The sequence below is a fragment of the Aethalodelphis obliquidens genome, unplaced genomic scaffold (assembly GCF_003676395.1).
Source record: "Aethalodelphis obliquidens isolate GAN/ISIS:26980383/991018 unplaced genomic scaffold, ASM367639v1 scaffold4, whole genome shotgun sequence".
Lineage (NCBI taxonomy): Eukaryota > Metazoa > Chordata > Mammalia > Artiodactyla > Delphinidae > Aethalodelphis > Aethalodelphis obliquidens.
This window is the reverse complement of record NW_020837948.1, coordinates 26,711,560-26,736,991: the sequence shown is the minus strand read 5'-3', so window position 1 is coordinate 26,736,991 and position 25,432 is coordinate 26,711,560. Positions and strand designations below refer to the sequence as shown.

The 25,432-nt window shown below is 38.3% G+C and overlaps 1 protein-coding gene across 2 annotated transcripts in view; it reads left to right on the top strand.

Annotated features, from left to right (window-relative positions):
• Positions 1–25,432, top strand: part of CAMK4 (calcium/calmodulin dependent protein kinase IV) — a 227,456-nt gene that overhangs the window by 850 nt on the left and 201,174 nt on the right. The window lies entirely within an intron of this gene.

Genomic DNA, 25,432 nt, shown 5'->3' with positions numbered 1-25,432 from the left:
TTCTTTCTCTTTCCCCTCATCAAGCTCTTCAAAGCAAGTGGCACTAGAAATTAAACTTAAACACTAGCTTCCCTGCAGAGTCTGCTCAGGAGTGAAGGGGAAATGAATCATTTAAGAGAGTTGAAGGCAGAATAATGAACTAGTGTGGCTTTAAAGAAAAAGCAGCCCTTGGGGTGGTAATTAGTGAGAAGAGTTCTGCGGCTCTTCTTTCATGTGCTGGAGTGATTTGTTTAAATTATGTATGCAGAAAACCACCTCCCTGGGGTTATAGAAATGTTCCTCATCCCTTCTGTGAAGATCCAAACAGGTAGTGGTTTTGCCATGTGAATGATGCCATATGTTCTCATATTTTTATCCATTGAAAAATATTTTTCCCTTCCTTCCTTTTTCCTTTTTTCCTTTCTGCTATCCATAGGTAAGGGACTTCTTTTCAACACTCATTTTAGAACCAGGCCCTTTATTATAGGGAATCTAAAGATGTAATTTCAGCGTTTAACAGGTTGAAGCTTCTGTACTTAACTATTTCTTTGCAATTTTATTTTCCATTCTTTTTTTGCTGGAAACAGTTTAGCTAACAGCCATTTTATTTTTCATGGCATTGGAGACTACAGTGTGGGATTCTGGATGTTGGTACCTAGTGGGACTGTAAGGGCCACTTTTCCCCTCCGAATTGCCACTACTATTAATGGCTCACTGAGTGCAGAAGGTGTGGAAGAAAAGCAAAACTTCTGAATGAAAATTTAGGAGTTGCCACTGTTTTAAAATGTTTCAGAATATTTGAGCATTGAATAATGCATACATAAACATCCTGTTCTGATCAAGTTTTTCAATGTTCATCTGAAGATCTGCTGTAGTATGCATTCCCTAGTAGGTTGAAAATGAAATATCTCCTTTTGTAAGGTTTGAAGCCTACATAATTGTATGATGAGCTGCAGTGGAACAGTGTAAACTTCTGATTAAAGTGATAATCTACTTAAAATTGATGAGTTTTAGAAACTGCCACCTAGTAGAGGAAGTGCCTGATGGTACTCCAGGGACTGTCTCAACACCAAATCTAACTGCTTTCTGAGTAACGTTTACCTTAGATGCTCCTAATTGGCTATGACTTACCATCAGCACACGTTATCTTTGTGATTAAGCTTTGCCCTCAGGAAGCTCAAGAAATTTCCTTTAATGTAAGGAATGGGAAAATGGATAGAAAAATAGATAAACTACAAATTGTGTATATATACAAGATGGTAGACTTCATAGGGAAAACCTAAGGAATTTGGAGTTTATTATACTTTTTAAAACAGCTTGTTATATTTTGTACTAAATTTTGGAGCGTGAATATAAATCAATTATATATTGCTAAGACTCTCACTCTGCTAGCTAATCATTTGATTACCATGAAAATCACAGAATTAAAATACTTTGAGAAGAGATTTAAAATTGTTACTTCTGTCCTCTTTTTCAGTATTCATGTATATTAGGTAAGTTCTTTGTAGATGGCAGAATTGGTGAGGTGCATACTTATTCCATTTGGTTGAGACTTTGAGAAATATTATCACTTCATGGTCAAAGTTGGTTTTTTTTCAACAAAATAAACCTAAAACATAAAGCAGCTCTGTTACAAATACCATTAGTAAGAATCTATAAAGCCAGAGAATGCAACAAAATTATAATTGTAGATATTGACTGAGTGACAAGTTTTCTTCCTCACAAGTGATAAAGTTGAGGCTCAGTCGATTGGTTTCAAGTCTTTACTCTCTTTACTCCCAGTCTTGGGCCAAGTCTGCCTGCCAGTGGTGACTCTAAAGCCAAAATATTTAATTCATTAGTAACACAGTTGTTATTAAGAGTAAGAGAACAATGCCCCTAGTGTTGTGTGGTGCCATTGTGGTTAGTTCCAGGATGTAGACAGTTCTCTCCAGATCAAGTATAGATTAAGTTATAGAGTAATCCATTACAATTACGTGTCGTAAACTAGTGACTCCTGAATTCAAGAAAATTGGACAAATGACCATTAGGGCAACATAGCTTGAGGATGTATTTGGGGATTTCAGGGAACAAAATTCCCAAGGCTGTAACCACTTGAATCCCCTGGATGGTACTGACAGCACCAATCCACCAATCCATTCAGACCAGGGTAGATGTGATAGCTTTCTTTTTTCAGGATGAGGGTGAGGCAGGAGCTGAAGCAGGGACTGAAGCAGGGGCCGAAGGGTGTTGAAAGGAATTATCTAAGAGTTTCAGGCAAACTAATTTATTTTCCCAAAAACCACATTTGAAAATACTGCTATGTTTATAAAATTTGTTTAAAAGTTTACAAAAATCAAGTTTACAACAAATTCAATTCTACTCAAAAAAATAAATTGACCGTGATCCTGTTCAGGACGCCATATCTTAAAGAGTGGTTGGTCCTTTGCCCAGTGATTTGAGAAATTGGTGTTTTAAAGGTTTTTCCAAGGGAGAAGGGACCCTCCCTCTGGTCTAGATTCTTCTGGGTGGTTTGGCAAACAGAGGGACAGGATTTGGCCTGGGCTGCTCTGTGGTGATGATTTGGCCCTGTGCATCCAAACCCATGTTCTCTCTTCAGTTATTTCTCACCTTTTGTTTCTATCTGTTGTATGAGATTGAAAGAATGTTTGTAACAAAATCAGATGTATTCCCACACACACACAAGTTCAGGGAAGCAAATGAAAGATAATTAGGACAAAAGAATAAAAGTGTGAAAATCACAGAATTAAAGTATTTTGAGAAATACTTAGGTTTGCTCTCTTTTTCAGTGTAGAAATTGAGTTTTTGGAATCTTTTCTTTTTTAATTTCCATTACATTTCACTATAGTTTCTTTAGGCTGATGACTTTCAGTACCTGCCCACCACCCAACTTGATTCACAATTTAAAAAAAAACTTATATAGCAACCTAATTTAAGCATAATTATATAGGATCCCTTGTTATGTGTGTTCTTGCTCAGGAAACAAATTTAGATAGTGAGTCATATGTGTATATAAAATGGAAATAAAAGCTTCATAAAACAATGTTTATTTTTATTACCAGCAGTGTACTCTAATATTTCCTATTCTGTGCTGTTTAATTTTATTCTAGTTCCTTAAAAATATTGGTTGAACCTACGTGATTTCACATCCCACTAGTAGGTTGTGATTCAGTTTGAAAAGTACTGTTTTAGGCCGTAAATCTGTGTATGCCAGATTAAAGTATGAGTATGAGTATCTTCCTTTCGAAAGATGCCATGCAGACCAATTGGTAACATTGAGTAGTGACTGATTGCATAGCTCTGTAAAGAAAAATCCCCCTGTCTTTCCTTCCAACATTATTGGGTTTCCCTTTTCAAACACTGTTGGAAAAACTCTGGTTTCTCCACGAGGCCTGCTGAGTGGAGTGTATTCTGGACTGGCTGAGCAGTTCAGGAGGCTGGACCAGGAGCACCTTCACTGTGGAGTGGAGGAATCCAGAGGCCTGAGCAGGGCTGTAGTCCACTCGGTAACATGTAACTTTGTTCCCACATAATGGTCAGCAAATGCTTCCTGTAAGGAAACAGCAAAGTGTGCATTTTCTGAAAGGAGGGCTCCAACCTGTGCTCCTGGCTGGGGAGGAATCGGATCCTCTCTTTTCCCTTTTCCCTTCCTTCCGTTTGTTCAAGTCCGTTCCTGAGCCGTTCTTAGCCAGTGCTTCTTGGGCTCTTGGTCTTTCCCTCACACTGTCCTGTAGGGCCCCACAGCCTATCCAGCGTATCCCCACAGCTGGCTATGGATCTCCTGCCACACGCACTGTACTTGGTATCTTAAGCTCTTTTGGGGATGATGTTGTTTTTTTTTTTTTTTATCTCACTAGGAATTTAAAGTATACTTGTTCAGTCCCTCTCTTGTTCTCTGTGCACCTGATTCTCTTCTCAGGCAGTTGACACAGTAGCAAGGTGAGATTGCATTTGGGAGAACAGAAACTGGGGCTGCACAGGCTCTTCGCACCAACACTGACTACAAGTTCTGGAAGGCAGTGTCTGTAGATTTGGCTGGTTCACTCTTGTGTGCTCATTGCCTGGCATAGTACTCAGTACTCAGCAGGTGCTCAACAAATGATTTTGAAGAGAATGAATGAATGATAACAAAGTGGGCCAGGCACTGTGGGTCCTGATGTGATGATCTCAGTTCTAAGGACCCCAAGGAAAGGGAAATCTGGTGACATGTTTGACGTGTGTGACCATGATCTTAATCTCTTAATCTTAAGACCATCTCTTAATCTCTCAGCACTGGTTTCCTTTCTTGGCAGTATTGATAACTGCCACCTCTGTAGCTTGTTGGTATTGAAAATAATGCTGCTTTTCTGTTGGCAGAGTGCTTTGTGGCTCTGAAATGAAAGGGATTCAGTTTCACCTTTGCTATCATTTTACCACAGGCATGTCAGAATTAGGAGTTAAATCAACTTGAATTTAAAAGCATGAAATGCCTCCAAGCTATGCCAACCACTAAAGTTAATACATAGTAAATGCTAAATTTGAAAATACTCTCATTGTAAAGAGCCTTAAAGTCAAGTGAAGATTATGATAGGCTCATTAATTTAAGAATGCACTATTTTTCCATGTTTAAATACTGTTGCAAGGGTAAAAATAACTCCTAATTTGGAAAAATAAAAAATAAAAAGACACAGGTGCTATCAGCTTCTAAGTTGTTCTGGTGAACTTTACTTGAAAAAAAAGAAAGAAAGAGAACAAAAACACTAACCACAAAATAGCTTCAAAGACCTTTCTTGTAAATGCTTTACCCTCAGACACATCTGTGTGGATTATGTGTTTGCAATAATACTTTTGAGAATAAAGTACTGAGTGGTAGCCAAACAAACTGTTTCAACTACTAATTGTTATGTTGTTTTATGTTAATGATTTTTTTTTGCTAGCTTAAAAAGTAGTTCTCTTTAGACTCCCTTTCATGAAAGCTAACATCTAATAAAAAATACTGAATTTTAAAAATTTCAAGGTCAGGTTTATTCTGCAAAATATATTATTTGAGTCAATGAACCATATAGTTCAAGTCAAAGAATAACTTTACATGAAGTCAATAGCAGCTAGAATCAAAGTTTTACTCAAATTGTATTAATCTTTACCTTAATTACTTTTAAAAATCTATTTGATAGTGCAGGAAAATCTGAAAATTTCATAACTCCAATGGTTTAATTAGGAAGTTAGATCTAAATATTGATGGCATAGTATTAGCATATAAAGGACATGTACTCTTCAGTGCAGTCTATTTTAAAATTCTAATTGCTAATGGAGGGCAGTGGCTGTGTGGGTGATGTAAAATAATGAAAGGTTTGTGTGGGAGATTTTCCTCAGCAATCTTATCAGTGGCAGATCAAATCAGGACAGAGTGCTGCATAGAGGATGATTTATAATGATGGGCAAAAGGTAGTACCTGTAAAGCTTGCTCTTTCTCTCAGAGCAGTTTCTCAACTTTGGCACTGTAGACATTTGGGGCCAGATAATTCTTTGATGTGGGGCTGTCCTGTGCATTGTAAGATGTGTAGCAGTGTCCCTGGCCTCTGCCCACTAGATGCCAGAAGCAATCCTCCCCCAGCCACCCCACCCCCACCAATTGTGACTACCAAAAATGTCTCTAGACGTTATCAAGTGTCACACCCTCCTCTGTTGAGAACCACTGTCTCAGAAGCTTGAAGCTAGTCTTTTACATGATTTTCTTTTAGTTATGTAGATGGTTAACAAGGAGTTTGATGGAATAAAGTCATTTGGCTTTATTGATTATCTGCTACAACCAAATGTTTCTGACATTTTTGTGTATTACTGTTGATTTCTGTTGTATATGCATACCATCTGTGCTATAATTTGCTTAATATTTTTGTTTAAATCACCTCATTTTTGTTAACCTAAATTTATTTACTGAGAATACTTATTTTCATTAAATTGAAAACCAGTATTCATCCCATAAATAGAGGCAATAAGAACAAAGCATTTTTCCTAAATCATAGCTAGAAATTCTTGCCTCCAGAAGGCCCCAAGCCTGAGAATTGTTTTCTCTTTGTTAAAAAGGGAGATTATCAAAGATTAGCAAAGTTAAAACCATAGTGGCACAAATTGAGGTTTTCTTCTTGATGTAATCAGATGATTGAAAATAATTGAAAAGAGAATGATGTTGTCATTTTTTGATTTCTTGTTATTTAATTCCATGTCTTCATGCCACTTAATGTCCTCTCTGTTACAAGTCTGATCCTTTGAATAACTATGAGCTAGGCAATTTATGGTGTAGGGGGCAGGGTGAGGGGGACAGAGTATGAATGAATATGATAAATAAAACACTACTTGGCCTCCACATGTATAGTTTACTTGTAAGGCACCAACAATTAATCTAATATGAGATAGATAAATAAATAAAACTAATACCGGATGGAGATAATGAGAATTACAGCAGTCTTTACAACAGAGTGATAATTCTGACTGGGAAGATTGAGGTGTCTTCATTGGGAGGGGTGGATCTTGAATTTTGGCAGGATTTTAACAAGGTAGAGCTTTGGTGAAGAGCATTCCAGATGGAAAATACATTCTAAAGAAAAAGGCAAAAAAAAAACCTGGCAGAAGAATGTGGGGTGTACATTTTATTTTTCAGACTTTACAAAGCATGAACATTGTAATGACAGATAAGGTTGGGAGGGTAGGTTGATTATCAGACCAAAGAAAGCCTGTAAAAAAAAAAAATGACTGAGTTAGTATCAACCGAAAACCAAAATTATAGATAAAGAGAAAGAAACCATTATGAGAACAAAAGGTGCCTATAGAAGCAGCTTTGTCTTGGGCTAAAGATGTGGGACTCAGAACTTGACACTAACTCACAATGTAGATAAGTGAGGGGGGTGGGTAAGAGAGAACTTACCATGTTGGTTGAAAAAAAAGAAAGAAAAAAGAAACCCTGCAGCACTCTAGACTAGAATAAAAAGGGGAAGTGTGGGATTGAAGGGATTAAGATCAGTTACCTACACCGGGTAAAGAGCCTGTAAAGGGATAGACAGTAACTATTTTAGGTGTTGTGGGCCGCAGATCTCTGTGGCAACTCTCAACTCTGATGATTGAGTGAAAACAGCCATAGACAATGCAGAAACCAATGCACATGGCTGTGTTCCAATAAAACTTTATGACAGTAAAATTTCAATTTCATATAATTTTCACATCACATTCTTTTGATTTTTAAAAACCATTTTAAAATGTAAAAACTCTTCTTAAGTTGTGGACTGTTCAAAAATAAGTGACTGCTGTATTAGGCCCTTGGCCGGAGGTTTGCTCACCCCTGACCTAGATCAGTCAAGGTAAACTTCTACTCCTCCTCAGTTATACAAGAATTTCAGGTTAAAATGATCTCAAAACTTCATTTATTCAAGGAATTACCTTTAATCTCCCTTTTACTTTGAACATGTCAACCTGATATTAGTTTTTCCAGTGGGCACAGGCTTTAAGTTCATTCTCATCCTTTTTCTACATCTGTTGAAACTATATCAGTTGCAGTTCTTAACCTACGTAGCACGTTGGCTAGCTCCAATCATCATTCATGTTTCTGAAAATGAAGTAGCTTTATTTGAAGTGTGTTTAAGTTAAATTTCCATACTATTATCAGCATTCACATTCAAAGACTATTGGAGGGTCATTTGTTTTGTGTATAATAATTAGATTTCAAGTTGCTCATTCTTCTATTATATTTGAAGTGACAGTCATTATAAAGTAATATGCTAAATCAATGAAGATTTGCTTCTAATTAGTAAAGTTTAATTCATTTTTCTGTTTACTAATATATTATCTGCATGTTGAATAATCCTTCTATATGCCATACACATATGACAGGTGGACTAATTAAGGTCCTTTAAGTTGAGACTGTTTAAATAAGCATTTTTTTTAATGAAAAGTTATTCTTTCTTAGTTTGAATAGAGTTTAGAGCTAACTAAAGCATTCACTCATATCTTAACTAGAGCAGAGGTCTCCAAAGTGAGATGTTCATATCCAGGGGTTGCATAGTATAATGGGATGCTAGAAGAACATATTTTTTTTTCTAATTTTTGCTTTTTTAAAATGTTTTGAAAAGAACATTACATATTGGTTCAATAGCATATGTATTGCATTTATAGGTACATAAGTATACACAATTTGGGAGCATGTGCTCAAAACATTTTATTTGATGATTACTGGATCAAAGAATGGTAGTTCTGAGTGGTTACTGAATAAGTTTTTTACTTATATTTAAATACTAACATTTTGCTATATGAAAATGATTTTAAAGCAAATACATAGATCAAAATGCAGACAGAAATCATATTGCAAGGTGTGACTTTGTGCAGAAAGGGGAAGTGGGCACATATGTGCACTTGTTATGCATTTTGAGACTGCCTGATGAAAGATTTTGATAAGAACATAACTGCCATTGTAACCAAAAAAGTCATACGGCAGAGTAAAGAAAAAGAGAAAAGGAATACAGTTTGCCCATCAAGCAGAGGGTTAAATGAATTTTGTTTTTCGTTGTTGTTGAACCCAAAATTCATAGACAAGAACCTCAATTTCAAAATACCTAACTTACTTCATGGTAAATTTTGTCACCTGCTGCCTTAAGCAGCTGACTGCATTTGCCTGAAGTGTTTGGTGGGCAGGGGTTGGAGAGTTGTGAGCATTAGTGCCAGGATGCTGAGTTTAACTTGGTTAACAAATGCATCATCATCAGTTAATTACTTCTTAAGTCATGCTTCAGGGTGATATGTTTGAAAAATTCACCAAAATTTTGGTGCAAAAATATTTTTTAAAAAAACTAGACTAGAGATAACACTCTGTTCAGAATGGTCTGCTAAAAAAGTAATACATGTGACTTGCTCTTAACTGTTTTCTTTACTAGTTTGTGGTAGCATTCTTCGTTAAAAGTGTACTTTCTTTGATTTGTCATGATTATAGACAGAATTTGACTAATATTACAAACCAGAACAAACAAGAGTAGGGGATAACAAATCTGTAGTTATGTTTACACATTTATTGTTACTTATAATGCAGTATTTGAATGATTTCTTCCTACTTTCAGTCTTCATGGACTGTTTAGTAGGGACTTTTACTTGCATTGCACAGAATCTTGTACTTTTAATTTTTTAAATTAATTAATTTATTTTTAATTTTTGGCTGCATTGGGTCTTTGTTGCTGCATGTGGGCTTTCTCTAGTTGTGGCGAGCGGGGGCTACTCTTCATTGTGGTGTGTGGGCTTCTCATTGCGGTAGCTTCTCTTGTTGTGGAACACGGGCTCTCATCACGGGCTTCAGTAGTTGTGGCTTTGTTGCTCTGTGGCATGTGGGATCTTCCCGGACCAGGGATCAAACCTGTGTCCCCTGCATTGGCAGGTGGATTCTTAACCACTGCACCACCAGGGAAGTCCCTCTTGTACTTTTCAGCTTGGTCTGCCTTACTTCTTGTACTATCTTGAAGGGATAGTTAGTGACTCTTTAACTTAGTGACAACTGTCCATGTGGGACTTTCACAGACATACAAAATTGTTCTTTAGTTGTGACAACTAGTCAGTCCAAGTGTTATCTTTAACAGGATATAAATGCACTGCTACCTATTCATTCAAGTTAATCTTACCTATTTTTTCAAAGCTCCCTGTTAGGACAAGCACGGAGAAAATAAGACTATGTTATTAAATGTAACCAAATTCAAATTATATAATTCAGTAAATCAGCCTGGCCTAGAGTGTTCAGTCATAATAAGCCTCTGAAGCTTTCTTGTGTGAGTGGAAACATTTTTAGTGGTTCCTATGGGACTCGAGTGAGTCCTTCCTCTCCTTTTTCCCTCAGTGTGAACACATAAGGTAATAAAAATGTTCAGTGAAGTAAACTTGAGTTCTGATTGTAACCTGTATCTAGAAGCGAATTAAACACATAGTAATAAACAGAGCTTGTCATATGTATGTATGCCACATCAGCAGAGTGGAAGTCTGAGGAAATTGTCAGGATAATTCACAGCAAATGGTACAGTTCTTTCAAATCTTGAGGTACTGAGGAAATGGAATGTCAGGACTGAGCTGAGGGCCCCAGGGAGCAGATGAGGTTCTGGCCCAGGCCAGGAGGGGGCAGCAGAGCTCCAGTCCCGGCTTGAGCTGGCAGATGGTGGAGGGGAGTGATGCTCAGGGAGCCGCAGCCCAAGGGGACAGTTGGGCAAGGCAGCTACTCAGGAAAGCTTTGAGGCTGGGGGAGCAAGTAGGGCATTCTGGACAGTTGAGAGTGGAGATGAAGGAGGACTGCTGAGCCAGGCAGGTGCTAAGCCAGAAGCTGAGCTAGAAGGTGCAGGGTGCAGGCAGGAAAACAAGAAGGATTAAATTGCTGCTTGATGGCTGGGTCCCTTTGGGCATAACACTAGACCTCACTAAGCCTCATTTCTAAAGTGAAGATTTGTGGTAGTATATCCACCACAACGTTGCTCTGACGATGAAATTAGATCGCATATGTAAAAACACTTAGCTCCATGGTTGGCACTTAAGCTTAATATCGTGCCCCAGACAGGATACAAGGTGGGAGGTAGGGGATGATGATTCCAAATTAGGTAGCTACAGGGTAAAAAACCTTAGTCCAACTTACTTGGGTCTTTTAGCATTCTGACTCCAACTTGCCTGCCAGCCTTGTTCCCCACCACTTCTAATTACCACCATGGAGTATTTACCAGGAACTTGGTGTTGAGATTTTCCTTTTTTTTTTTTTATGTGCATTGCTAATTATTTCAATAATACAACAAGGTGATCAACACGAGCATCATTTTTCAGATGAGGAGCCTGAAGCTCAGAAAGGTTAAGCAGCTTGTCCAAGCTCACGCAGCTGGGGAGGGGAGCAGAGCTGGGATTCAAGACCAGGTTGTCAGACTACAGTGCTCCTCTCTTACCTGCCATCCTCAAGGGACCCCTCATGGGCCTCATATCTCCATGGTGTTGTGCATGAAACTCTCCTGGCCTGAAACGCCCTTCTCCTTCTAATTCCTCCAGGAGAGTCACCCTGCCCCATAAGCCGAAGGTTTCTCCTGCCTCCCGGCTCTTATACCATGTCACACATTTATTGTCTTACAGGTAAATGCTTTGTGGCCTTCACCACCAGAGCATCTGTTCCTCAGACAGAGGAACCCTGAATCTTATCCATCCTTTGTCCCCATTACTAAGCCCATTCTCCAGCTTACTAGCTGCCCCCCATAACTGCTTAATAAGTGTTTGTGGAATAGCGAGTGAATGAATAAATATTAGAAGAATTAGATGAACAACTGCAGGAAAATGAGCACACTCTTAAATCTCTCTTCCTTCAGGATGTTTTTCCTACGCATATCCTCTGCTAAACCAGCACACTGTGAAATTACTTATTCAATGTCTTTGTCCTTCTCTTTAGAATGTAAGCCTCTGTGGGCAGGACCTCTGTCTCTTTGTTCATTACTGTGTCCCCAGACCTATTGCAATGCCTGGTGTGTAGTGAGCACTCATTAAATATCTGTTGAGTAAATGAGTCAGTTGTACCAGCAGGGCATCTGCAATTGAAAGTCCTTTGTAATGCTAGGGTCTCTGGTCTTTTATCAGGCTGCTCTGTCTTAAAGAGCCCCCCATGTCTGAATGAACTGGGAATAGTGTGACCTTCTGTGATTAGATCATCTTTGTTGAAGGTACTCTCTAGCCACAACCATCTGTGCATCTATGTTTTCTTCCAGTTGAATTCTCTGGATGATTACCTTAGTTGTTTACTGCCTGTTCAGGAGACAGAGCAGCTTTTGGAGTAAGTAGGGTTCTAAGCTCCAAAGGCTTTGTAAATGTGTTGGAGGCTCCTTGAATAATTTTTTTTCTTATTTTCTACTTTTTAAATGCCTAATCTCTCTTTTAGAGACATGTACTCATTATTATATTTGCTCATTTTTACTTCCGTAAGATGGTATGGAAAAAACCTGAGCTATCTTTTTGGCCAGCCCAATAATTATTCTGGAAAATGTGTATGTCCCCATCTCTATTTTTGATGACAGAAGCCAGGGAAGTATGGTGAAAGAAAGATTGTGTATAGGAGAGAGGGGGGCAGAGATGGAGCTGAGGGATGGAAGGAAGGTCACTCCTCACCTAGGGCTATTTTTTGTTTTCTGAGTTAGCTACACCTCAACCCACAAGCACCTCTCTGTCCCTACCTGACTTCTCCCTGTTACTGTTGTCCCACGAGAGCCCAGGTCCATTTCATTTTCTTTGTATCTCCCCTTGTTATGGTCTGAATGTTTGTGTCCCCACCGTGGATTCTTATGTTGAAGCCCTAACCCCCCCCCCCCCCCCCCCCCCCCCCATGGTCTTTGGAGGAGGGGGCGGGGGGGGGGGGGGAGGGTTAGATGAAGTCATGAGTGTAGGGTCTTAATGATGGGATCTGTTCCCTTGTAAGAAGAGAGACGGGAGAGCATACTCTCTCTCCCTCTGCCATATGAGGACACAGCAAGAGGTCAGCTGTCTGCAAGCCAGGAAGAGAGCTCTCACCAGAACCCGACCATGTTGGTGCCCTGATCTTGAACTTCCAGCCTCCAGAACTGTGAGAAATAAATGTCTGTTGTTTAAGTCCCCCAATGTATTTTGCTATGGCAGTTGAGCTGACCAAGATGCCCATGTACCCCTTCCCCCACTTTGAATATCTATCTAACTTTGGTCACAACCTCAGAATCTGCCTGCAGTGTCTCAGAAACTAACCTGAGTTAATCTAGGCTAATGTGGCAAGCAGAGCTTGAGGAAAGTGATGTACTTTTCCTTTCCCAGATGCCCACCATTGTTCTTCTCCCAGATGTTGGGGGATGCAGTCAAGAGGCCAACTTCACAGGCAGTATAGCGCGGCCTTGGCTTTATCTAGGAGCTGCCTTCTGGCATTACCACCTTGGTATCCACTGTGCATCCGTATCCATACCTGTTGGCTTTCCAAGTGCCCGTGCCTGCCAGCTCCCAGCATATTATTTCCTCAGCAGCTGGCACAGGATTTTTTTGTTGCCAACTAGAAGCTCAGCTATTAAAAAATAAAACTTGGCCCATCTTGAAAATCATATGTTTCCATCAGAACTTGGATCTACATTCTGGCACAACTCATAGAGTCATGCACCTCTCTCAGGACCAAGAACCCAGTGTTCCTCTGGGTCTCTGACCACACTTTCACCTGCTTGTTCCAAATGCGGTTTCCAACCTGGAGTAACCTGTGATGCTTGTGATTTGTTGAGCACCAGTTTACCAACATTTAGTTGGTCTTTTTGAATTTATTAACTTGTTCAGTGTTTCTTTAGCACTAGATTGCCTTCTCTGATCGTTTGTGTCAGTTTTATATCTTAAATTGTTAATTCTCAAGAATCAGGTTCATGTTTCCTCAGTTATTGAGAAGCTAACAGACAACATGGAGGCATGGAGTAAATACCGCATGACTTTGCATGAGCTTGAGGCAGTCCAAGAAAGGAGATGTTAATATTTATAAATATCTGACTGCTGTTCTTTTGTATTTCACATACTGAAAATAATGTGTGGTATAACCTTAAGGTTTTCCATATCTTCAGACAAAAGGACAGTTGGGGAAGTTTAAAATAACTGCTGTAGATGGGTCTTTCTGTATAATTTTTACAGTTTGCTTTTCTTATAAGAAGAGCACTAAAATTAGAGAATATTAATCATTTTGTAGCTTTGAGATCTTATTTGTGCCAACTTTAACTTTGTCATATATTTATTAATTTTTTATTGAGAATAATGCATTCTTCACTGGAAAGTTAAATAACCAGACCCAGAATCACTGCAACTTGACTGTGATTCAGAAATAAATAAGAGAGTCCTGGAAATCATTTAAGGATGTTAGAAAAAAAAACAAAAACAGATGTGATTAGGAATATTTTAAAGCAGGCTGTAGTCTGTGTACACTGATAAAAACATATCACATAAAAAAGACTTCTTGTATTAAAATGACATCGGTATTAGCCATGCATAAAGAATATATTTCTCTAACTTGATACCTAACTAGTAAAATAAAGTTTGACTTTTGGTTTCATCATACGTTTCTTTAGTAGCTGCTGTTAATTGTCTTAGTCTCTTTTCTGGTGAAGGGATTTCTTTGAAGCACTTAAGAAACAAATGAATAAACTTTGAGAAAGGTGTTAATGAGATACAAATGGCTAGGAGAAAAGGGGAAAAAAATAGAGACCAGATGACTTAGGAGGTGTCTTACTGACTGTCATTCAGGTAAGGGGTATTAATTCTGGAATGGCTCTCTGTAAAGAAGGAGGTGATTAGATATCACAATCCTAAGTGATTGGATATCACTGTCTTTTGAAATGTCTTCTGATTCCAAGATTCTGAATATGAGATGGCTATAGGCACTCTGAGAATAAAAATCAGGGCTGCAGGCCATATAAAATGAACCCATGATTCCAACGGATATTAATAGAACCCCCAGTGGCAACTGTGGTGTAAAAATACATTCCAACTCTGGTACCTATTAGCTGTCTATTGTTAATGATTTTTTTAAACTGTAATGAGCTTCATTTTCCTCATCTGTAGAATGAAAATACTAGTGCCTTTCTCACAGGATTATTGCAAAGATTTTAAAAAGACAAATTATGTGACTATTAAGCAAAAAAAACTGTGCACATACTGCATGAGACTTTTTATTTTAATAATAATAATAAAATTTTTTTACTATTAAATCCAGACTTTATTTGGATTTCATCAGCTTTTCCATTAATGTCCTCCCTCTCTTCCAGGCTCTAATCCAGGCAACCACATTGCATTTAGTTGGCATGTTTCCTTGCCTCCTCTGATATGTGACACTTTCTCAGTCTTTCCTTGTTTTTCATGACCTTGACAGTCTTGAGGAGTATTGGACAGGTGTCCTGTAGAGTGCCCCCTAATTTGGGTTTGCCTGTCATTTTTCCACATGATTAACTGGGGTAGTGAGTTTTTGGAAAGAATACCACAGAGGTGAAGTGCCCTTCTTGTCATACCCTATCGGGGTACTCGAAGCCACCTGACATCTCTGATGATTTTAACCTTCATCACTTGGTGAAAGTGGTGTTTGCCAGATTTCTCTGCTGTACGGTTACTACTTATCCCTTCCCCTACTCTGTCTAGTCTTTGGAACTGAGTCGCTAAAGCTAAAATAACCAACTCTTGGGAGGGAGGGTGATTAAGCTCCACCTCTTGGAGGGAGGAATATCTACATATTATTTGTAGTTTTGTAGAGAAGATTTGTGAGGTATTGTTTTATTGCTAATAAATTCTTATATGTATATAAGATGATTGGATATCTTAAGTCATTTTCCAAAATTCTTTTTAAAATATACTGCCAGGGCTTCCCTGGTGGCGCAGTGGTTGAGAGTCCGCCTGCCGATGCAGGGGATGAGGGTTTGTGCCCCGGTCTGGGAAGATCCCACATGCTGCGGAGCGGTTGGGCCCGTGAGCCATAGCCGCTGAGCCTGCGCGTCTGGAGCCTGTGCTCCGCAACGGGAGAAGCCACGACAGTGAGAGGCCCGCGTACTGCAAAAATAAATAAATAAATAAATAAAATAAAATATACTGCCAGCATACATCATGCAATTAGGAATGTACTAGACGGTGAGAAACTTTGAATCTGGTAGAAGCTGTCCCTGGAATCTTGTGCTTAGACAGTGGAGAGTATTGGAGATGTGTGTTTAAGGGGAAGGTGTGACGTCAAAAACTCTCTTTTGTTTTGATGGAGGTAGATAGGCTCTAGACAGTAGTTGGTCTCTTTCTGTGTCTTGTAGGTGCATAATTCATAATAGGAATGACTCTCATTTCAGATGGCCTGCTGAACTCTCTGTTGGAAGACCATATAGGCAACTGTGATGCAGGTTATTCAAACTGACTCCATCTTCCACTCACCTCCAACCAACAGCCATTACCAAACCTGCTTCTCTATTTGTGTATTCCATCTCAGTAAATGTTACCACCATCTACCTTGGCTCCCTACCTAGGATCATGGGAGACATTCTGGATTTTTCCTTCACCCCTGCTAATAAGACATATTCTTTCACTTAACAGAGATATGATCCTGGGAAAGTCCCTTATCCATTCTGAGTCTCAAAAGAGGTATAATAATCTCATAAATTTAATATGAGGATTCAGTGAGATCATGCATTATAAAGTTCTTGGCATGATGTATATTGCACAATTCAATGAAAGTCATTGGGTGTGACCTCTCTTAAATATATTTTAAATCAGGGGTCCTGGTCCTTTTAGTTCTATAAATTAGGAACTCTTTCCTAGAGTACTGCACTGGTATCTTAAATATTGTCTCTACTCTCATCCACTTCCCACTCTGCTTGGAAGGTGACCTTTCAAAGACCAAGTCTGATTATGCCACTCCCCTACTTAGAATCTTTTAACCTCTTGCACCCCATCCAGGATGTGGAACCCTTTTACACGAACAGCAGGTCTTTTCAAAACAGCTCCTGTCGCTTTCCTGTCTTACCTTCACCAAGCCTGCATTCTCATGTTGGGTTCCAGCCCAACCAGCTATTTTTCCTCATGTAGGATCTGTCATGCTGCCCCATTTCAGTGTGCAGTGTGCAGCACCTCCACTGTCTTTTCCCCAATGAACACCCTCCACACCATACACTCCTTGTCTACTATATGAACACCTTTTTCTTCTTCGTGTGAGCACAGGAAAGCCTTGCCTGACTCAGAGGAAGGCCATCTTACACTCTGCTTCTGTAGCTCTGGTGTACTGCTAGCAGGATCTCCTGCCTCTGCACCTTGATTGGGGTGCTTCTGAGATAGTTTCATTCCCATGTGCCTGCACAGGCTCTGTCAGAGGGAAGATTTTTTTACTGCTTTGCTAAGGATATAGGTTATATTTTGACTGAGTTAATATAACTGAAAGTTTTACTAGCCCTGTGGTGATCCCTGTTCCTTTCTAGGCCAACCATGTCTTTTCTCTTCTTTTTTCTTTTCTTTTCATCTTTTGAAGCTTCAGAGAGGATGAGGCAGGATTCAGGCAAATATCTGGGAGAGGGGCATAGATAATGGTTCTCTCCTGTTTTCAAAAAGGGACACTGTTGGTGGCATTGTCAAACTGTAAAAACACTGAAAATATCGTGGCTAAATGTGCATATGACTAAAATGTGTGTACATCTACACCATTCTTAAGATTCTTACTTAGATTTTCAGAACTGTAGAGCTGGATAGCACCTTAGAAAATCAAGCCAAGGGAACGCACATGTCTTTCCCAGCTCTCCAAAGCTAGTTAGTAGTAGAAGTGGGCCAGAACCTTGGCCTTCTGTACTTTGACTCTGTGACACACTTCCTTCCCTCGCGAGTGCCATTTAAGAAACCAGGGCTTAAATTAAGCCACTCCAAGCTCTTCCTCCTAGAGCTTTCCTGAGTTACTTCAGAATACAACATTCCTTAATCACCAAGAAGCTCTTACAGATTATGATTTTTAAATTGGCACTATTTTCTATTTTGTATGCTGTGCTTCATTTTTTTTCTTTTTTTTTTTTGCGGAGGATGTAGTCTTAAAAATTAAAATGCAGCAAAACTATTAAACATTGGATATTTTACACTTAATTTCTTTCACATTTTGGACAGTGTTCATTCACCTTGTAAAAAAAACCTCTGTCCCTAAATGTATTGAAATTACGTTTAAGAGTCTTAGCATGCATGTGAGAGTGCAGTCTGTTCCTGTTGGTCTTTGGGGGCTGAAATTCTCATTCTTATACAACTCATTAAGAAACTAGTCAATATGGGAACATATGTATATGTATAACTGATTCACTTTGTTATAAAGCAGAAACTAACACACCATCGTAAAGCAATTATACTCCAATAAAGATGTTAAAAAAAAAAAGAAACTAGTCAAATATGTAAGTGCCCCATCCACTTTAAAACGGCTACCTATGTTAAACTATAATATAAATAAATAGGCTTTCTTTGTTCTTCCTGAGTCCAGGAAAATTGAATGTTTGAGCAGATGAATTAATATATTACTCCAATATTTAGCACTACTTAGGAACTGGAAAAATTACATGGAGGTATTGTTATGGTGCCTGCACATGTCATGAGACCAAGGCTATTTTCTTATAGCTGGGGATGCTACTGATTCCAAAAGTCATTTATAACAGAAATATATTGGATATTTATTCTTAATTTCAATTAATGCTGCCAGCATCTGATTTGCATTAAATAAATATTCTTGTTTTTTCTTCCTAACCCCAGTAGTTTTGCTGACTACAGTGATAGGCTGTCAAGTTAGGTTTGAATTCCTTTAACTAAGAAAAACTATTTTTATTTATTGTTGATAGAAATGACAGAAATTTTCATTATCTACAACAGGGAAAATTGCAACAATGTCTTATTTTGTTCCCATGCCTATATCTAAGCCTGTGCTGAAGAATGCAACACTAATAATATTTAATGCTATATCTCATCTTCCTTTCTTAGTATGCCTTCCCTGACGTGAGTCAGCACAGCCATTTTTAAATTTCTCTCAAATAACTTCTACTTTGGCCCCTTCAATCTGGTTTTTATCCTCATAATTCCATTAAAAAGTGACAGGTGAGTTCCACTAGACTTCCACCTCCCAAATTGATTCTCTGATCTCACTTTTTAAACCTCTTAACTGCCTGTCAATGTGCTGATAAATTTTCCCTTACCTTTTTAAAAGTGATAAGATAACCATGCTCTGCATGCCATGGAATGCTGAGCGTTCATAAACAAAGTTTACTGATGTAAATAAAACTTACCATAAGATTCTATTGGGTGTTCATAATCATGTGAACAGTGTTATCAGTCCCAGAACAAATGGTACTCACAGGTCCCAGGAGCAAATGGTTCTCACAATGTATAACCTGTGTTCAGCCAAAGCACATTTTTAGTTCTATTCTTCAATATCTATTTATAACAAGAATCAATGTTGGCAGTTTTTCCTGCCACCATGTAGAGCAGGGATTCCTAACTTTAATCCGTAGACCTCTATGCCTATGTTTTAGGACTATATTAAACTCCTGAAATTGAAAGCAAAATATTGCGTGTGTAATCATTTTTCTGAGGAAAGTGGCCATAGCTTTCATCAAATTTTCAAAGGTGTTTAAGCAGCCTTGATGTTTGAGGTTTACCCAGACATATATATTCTTACATCTGCTCAGAACATTTGGGTAGCATGAAGCTTGTATTGGCCTAATCATTTAGCAAACTTTTTTCCCTTTTCTGCTGCCCTGCCCAGTCCATTTATCCTTAAACAGAGATTTTTATATTCTTATATACTCAGTTTTTACCTCTTCTGTAATTTAATTAGTTAGGATACTGTTATATGCAGGTGCAATTCAACAAGCATATATCGGAGTGCCAAAAGAAACCCAACTCAGATTATGTTAAACAACGAAATGGATTAATTGGCTCAAATAAGTAAAGTCCAGAGGTTGTTCAGGTTTTACATGTGGTTTGACTTGGAACACATTTATTTTTCTTCATTTCTTTCAGCATTGCCCTCCTATATTTGTTGGCTTGTCTTCATGCCAGCTTTCCTCATGGTAGCAAAATGCAGCAGTTTCAGTCCTGATGTTGGCAACCAACCATCATCATCCAGGACAGTAAGGATCTTCACTTCCTTGTACCACTTAATAAAGCAGAATCAGTCAACGTGGTTGAGGAGCATCAGTGCATTAATTGACTTAAGCCTGTACTACCATCATACTTGAACAAGTCATGGAAACAAAGGGGAAGAGAGCACAGTTTTTGATTAGTGTTAGTCAGGGTCTACTTTTAGGACTCTGGCATTTCCAACTTGGAGGTGGAGGTAGGTGCTGGTAGGAAAGATGCTGAGAAGCAGCTAACAATATTTATTATGTCCCTTAAATTAAGTGGGGTTCAGGCATACGGCTTCTGGTATCTGATTGCAGTTATGCTGTAGAAGATACGATTTTACTGAGGTAGAAGATGGGACTTTATTGCGTGCCCTAAAGAAAGTTATGTAAAACATTAGTTCCTTGGGATGTTTCATCAGAGTTCTGCCAGAGAAACAGAACCAGTAGTTAATACACACATGCACACAAATGCACATTTATTTAAAGATTATTTATTTTAAGTAATATTTTAAATATTATAAAATATAAATAAATACTCATTTATATATTGTTTATTTATTTCAAGGAATTGGCTTATGTGATGTGGAGGCTGGCAAGCCCAAAGTTTGTAGGGCAGGAAGGCAGACTAGAAACTCTTGGGCAGGAGCTGATGCTGTAGTCTTGAGGTGGAATATCTTCTTTCTCAGGGAAACCTCAGTTTTGTTCTCAAGGGCTTTCAACTGGTTGGATGAAGCCTACCCACATTATTGAAGGTAACCTCATATACTTTAATGTCACCTAATTATAGACGTTAATGATATCTACAAATACCTTCACAGAAACATCAAGACTGGTGTTTAATTGAATAACAGGCTACTATAGCCTAATGAAGTTGACACATAAAACTAACCATCACAGATGTTAATAATTGTAAGGTCAAAGAAGGGTTCTGTGTTTAAACAGATTTGAGAAATGTTATATTAAACGTTGCTCTAGGACTTTTCATTCTTTAATATGCTCAAGGACATTGTGGTTTTGAACTATTTCTCAAACTTATTTGATCAGGGACATTTTTTTGTTCCCCTGAAGACTCTCACTGTACTAGTGAATACATTTTGGGAAACACTGGATTAAATTATGACTGAGAAAGAGGGTTTTACTGTAACTATGGGCAATTTTATTTGTCTGTATGTTTCTGTTGTTTGTGTTTTTAAATGTATTAGTGTGTGCTCCTCTTTCTCTGTTAAATTATAAGCCCCTTTGGGATCACACTTTGTGTTTTCACAAAGTGGAAATTCAATAATGTTGACTGAGAAATATTTTTAGATAAATGAATGGTTATTAAGTCTTGGGTTAATGATCTTTATATTTGCTCAGAGCCATCACTTTCCCTTGGCAGATATTAAATTGCAATAGCTTTAAACTGTTTGCTGACCTTTGGAGATTTTCTCACTGTGGGGAACCATTCAGTACGATGAAGCAGGTTCTATGTCCTGGACACAGTGTCTCATTTTATTACTTTTACTTTTTAATGTGACAGGCGATAACTTTGTTCCACTTAAGAGATTATTTAAATCCATAGAAAACAAGTGAAAGAAAAGAACAGGACAGGTTAAGGCCCTGAAAGTGTTTCTGTTTTTGTTTTTGTTTTGCTTTACTATCCTCTCACAATATCCAGAATGTTGCTTTACTCTCAGTGGTGCTTGGTATATGTTGTGCCTGACTCTTAGAAGAGAAAAATATTCTCCCTTAACTCTGCTTAAATCCATTCTTATTGTGATGACAAATTATTAGATCAAACAGAGCTGAGATTTGTTCTCCTGTAACCTGTCAGGAATATCACATGGTCTAGAGATGGTTTAGAGTCTGGATGTGGCTTAAAGTCCTGGCCAAAGACTGTGACCAGTAATCAAATCATGTTGTGGGTAGATCCATTTGCCTGAAAGGCAGTGGAGCATGAAAGGCAGATGTGATTGTCACCTGCATGTCCCTGTCCATGCGAGCTGTATCTTGGATCCCTGCCAAATCCTCTGAGCTGCTTACTGTATGAGGGCCACTCTAATCTGTCTGCGTGGATGTTGTGAACAAGTAAACATATTTTTGGAAAACAAATCAAAATTTAAAGTCTGATATTATTAGAAAGGTACTAGTTGAATCTGAAGAAACTATTGTTTTAAAATAGCAAGTTTGATTGAATTCAACCAGAATACTTAAAAGCCAGTTTGTGTGTGTAGGTATGAAAAAGTGGCCATATTAATTTCCTGTTCATTTCGTCACTGTCATGAAGAAAAAGAGGCTTTAAAGCTGCCATCAGTCTAGAAGTTGGGGTAAAGCCCAACCTTGTGAAACTTAAAAGGTTTCTTCTTCTGTTGTGGCCTCTCTCATCGCGGAACACAGGCTCCGGACGCGCAGGCTCAGCAGCCATGGCTTACGGGCCTAGCCGCTCCGCGGCATGTGGGATCTTCCCGAACCAGGGCACGAACTCATGTCCCCTGAACTGGAAGGAGGACTCTTAACCACTGCGCCACCAGGGAAGCCCCCTAAAAGGTTTCTTCTTCTTGAGGACAGAGACAGTCTTGAAATTGCCTGTTCTGTTTGAGACAATAACCTGAAAACTGAAAAAAAGCTGGCTTTAAAACCTTTTTTCCCAGATTATAAAGTGAATAGCCTAAATATTACCATATTTATATATAATATATATAAAGGTATCTATATTTATTACAAATTAATATGTTTAAATGTATTAAATATCTAAATAATTATAGCATATATTTGTTTTGAGTGTAAAAATTTTGGAAATGATAGATAAACAAAAGGCATACAATAAAAATTAGTTTTAATCCCATTGCTCAGAAATGATCACTATTCACGTTATGTTCAGTTCTTTTTGTATTTGTATATGTGTATAATTGTTTTCATCTAATTATTTATCTCCCCAAACAGTTACTTTGTTTTAGGGTTAAGGTTAATGTTTTATAAATTTACAAATATATTTATTGTTGATTGATTTTAATATGCTTTTATATAAAATATAAAAACATATTTAATGTGTTCTTTCATTGAGTAGACAAAATCACATACAGCAATAGCAGCTGACCTTTAACAGGTATGTACTATGAGCTGGGCATGTTATCTTTATTGTCCTCAACTCTCACAATAACCTGCCAGGTGGGCATTATTAACCCACGGAAACTGAGGCCTGGGGAAAGCGATAACCTGCCAGGTCACACTGGCAGTAAGCACCGTGGCGCAGGATGGTCTGGTTATCTGTCTGACTCCAAAGTTTATACTTCTTAAAACTATCACATTGCCTCTTCTGAAGTGAATTCCCTGTCGAATTTACTAGGTCCCAGACAAAATATCTAAGATATAATGAAATGAAATTATGAGCAGATTGGCCAAGCACACCAATTGGATATTCAGAACCTGACACAGGCAATTCAGAGTGCTTTCACATTTCAGGGGTACGGTGTGACTGTACCTTCAGGGAACTGTGAAGAGCTCGGGGAGAGAGTCCTTTGGGCTGGTCCTACCTGATTAAAGGCATGATGCACTTCTTTAAAGAAAGAAGATATTCTATACAGGCTTTTCTTAAAAATCAGGTTTGTTTCTGATAATGGCCTCAAAGTAGTATCAGAAGACCAAAATTGGTGACTTTTAGCTGATAACCCATATTATTTTTCCTTATCCATTATCAGAGCCTATGGGCTCATTACGTGCTGACTTTATTTCTAGAATGATGCACGCATAACTGAAGACTCAATGCCATTTCCCAGTGTACTGCTGCCTCTTCGTATAGTGTCTCCATCCCTTCAACATTCACTTCTTTTTCCTCATATCTGCTTCATTCTTCATACTTTCTATGCTTACCTGGACCTCATTTTACCATCTCTCTCTTCATTTTTCTTTCAGTTTTCCATTCCCAATCACCATTATCTTCTGTCCTGACTACCATTTTATCTTCCACGTTGACCTTTGACTCCTGTGCCAGGCAATACTGAGCCCTTTCCTTGAGCTTTCGCATATTTTTCATCCTCTTTGTCTAGCACTTCCCACCCCTCAGTGAAGTGTGACTTTTGTCAGCCCGACTACTGCCTTCGCTTTGTAAATTCTTGGACATTCTTTGCTCTTGCCTACTGAACTTAGATAAAACTCGAGCTTCTAGAGTGGTGGACATTTCTGTATCTTTAAGAAGTATAATGTGGGTAGCTGCATTTTATACTTTGCACTTCTCTTAGCTGCACTTTCCTGAGGTTCTGTTACCAGAAGAAAGGTTCTTGTGTTGTTAATAATCGCTTATATTTTACTCTTCAGCAATCTTTTGTACACTGCATAAAGGCTTTTGACCAAAAAAGTGACATCCAGTCCATTCTGCACTGGCCAAGCCATTTCATTCCAGAGGAATAGGCGTCTTTTTTGAATTCTTTCTCCAGGGTCATTTAGTCCAGCAGAGGTATTGTCTGCTTGGGTGTCCAAGTTGATCTTGGAAATATACAAGTGCACTGGTAGTAATTTAAAAACAAAAACAAAAAAAACCTCCAAGGCCATAACAGAGAGGAACTACCTAACAAGACACATTCAGTGTGTTTGCCATGCCCACTGCATCACTAGTCTAGAAGGAAGGCAGGGCTGATTAATTACAGCTGTCTCTTCATTTAGCTTCTTTTTAAAATAAATAATACAACTATGAGGATTCAATCTGAGAGTGCTTTTATTTCTTTCTGTGATTTTTTTGGTGTCTGTGCTTTTCTTTAATTCTCCATTTGCTTTTAATTTTTGTCCTTTCTGCCTAGTCTGTCCTTCCCTTTAAATGCTTCTAAATATCAAATCTAAATAAGTAACAATGTGATACGTAGCTGTGATGGAAGGGAAAATTCAATATGTGTTCATCAGTGAAGGCTTCCTGGTACAGACGTACATTGAGGCAGCTCATACTTTTCTAGTTCATTTTGTGTGGTGTAAGTATATGACTTTGTGGCAGTGAGTTTGGGGTTCACCAGGTCTTCACTGTTCATGTCTCCTTGCCATTAATGAACTCAGATTTGATGGGAGAGAGCAGGGAATAATTATGAGTCCAAACTCTTGCATATATGTACATTTTCTTTTTCTTTATGCTTGTATTACTTCTTGATTCATGTTAGCATAACAGAAAGCATCTGGGCTAGGGCAGAGAGTTATGGGATGCCAAGGCATAGTCATCATTGTAGAATGCCAGGGAACCATCATATTCATGACAACTCTGGGAATTACTCCCCAAGTCTGTAGTCACACACTTTCCAAGAATGGATCTATTTGGAGGTGTATTTTAAACTTTGTCAACGTCATTCGTATTGGCTTCTTCAGTTGATTCATGTGGGGACTCTGATCGTTGGCTGCTGAAGTACCATCTGTACATAGAGATATAGGGCTCAAGCTGTAAATAGTATGGCATATTGTAAAGCCAGAAAGAGTAAGTGTCTTCTTACATATTTTTGTTTAGTATGGGTAAGTGTGGAAGAACACAAATAAGACTACTTCCTTATTTAGGCCTTCATGATATATTCAAGACCAGCATTTTCTTATATATTTTCCCTGGAGCTCTCCATTTAACCACTTTAAATTGAAAACAGTTTTGGGGAACTGTGGTTACTAATGGTTACACTAATGGTTAGTGTAACAAAATTCTATGAGCCTTACTTATAGGTCTCAATAAGAATGTATACATAACACTTAGCAATAGGCTAGTACCTAAAAAATAATAATGTTGCAACAATAGTAAGTTAATTGTGATGTGATGCTTATAAAAAGAACTTGCTAGAAAAACTTTGACTAAATATTTTGTGACTTGCTACAGGTTTGTTTGTTTTTTCTGGAGAAATTCTTTTACCTTTGAT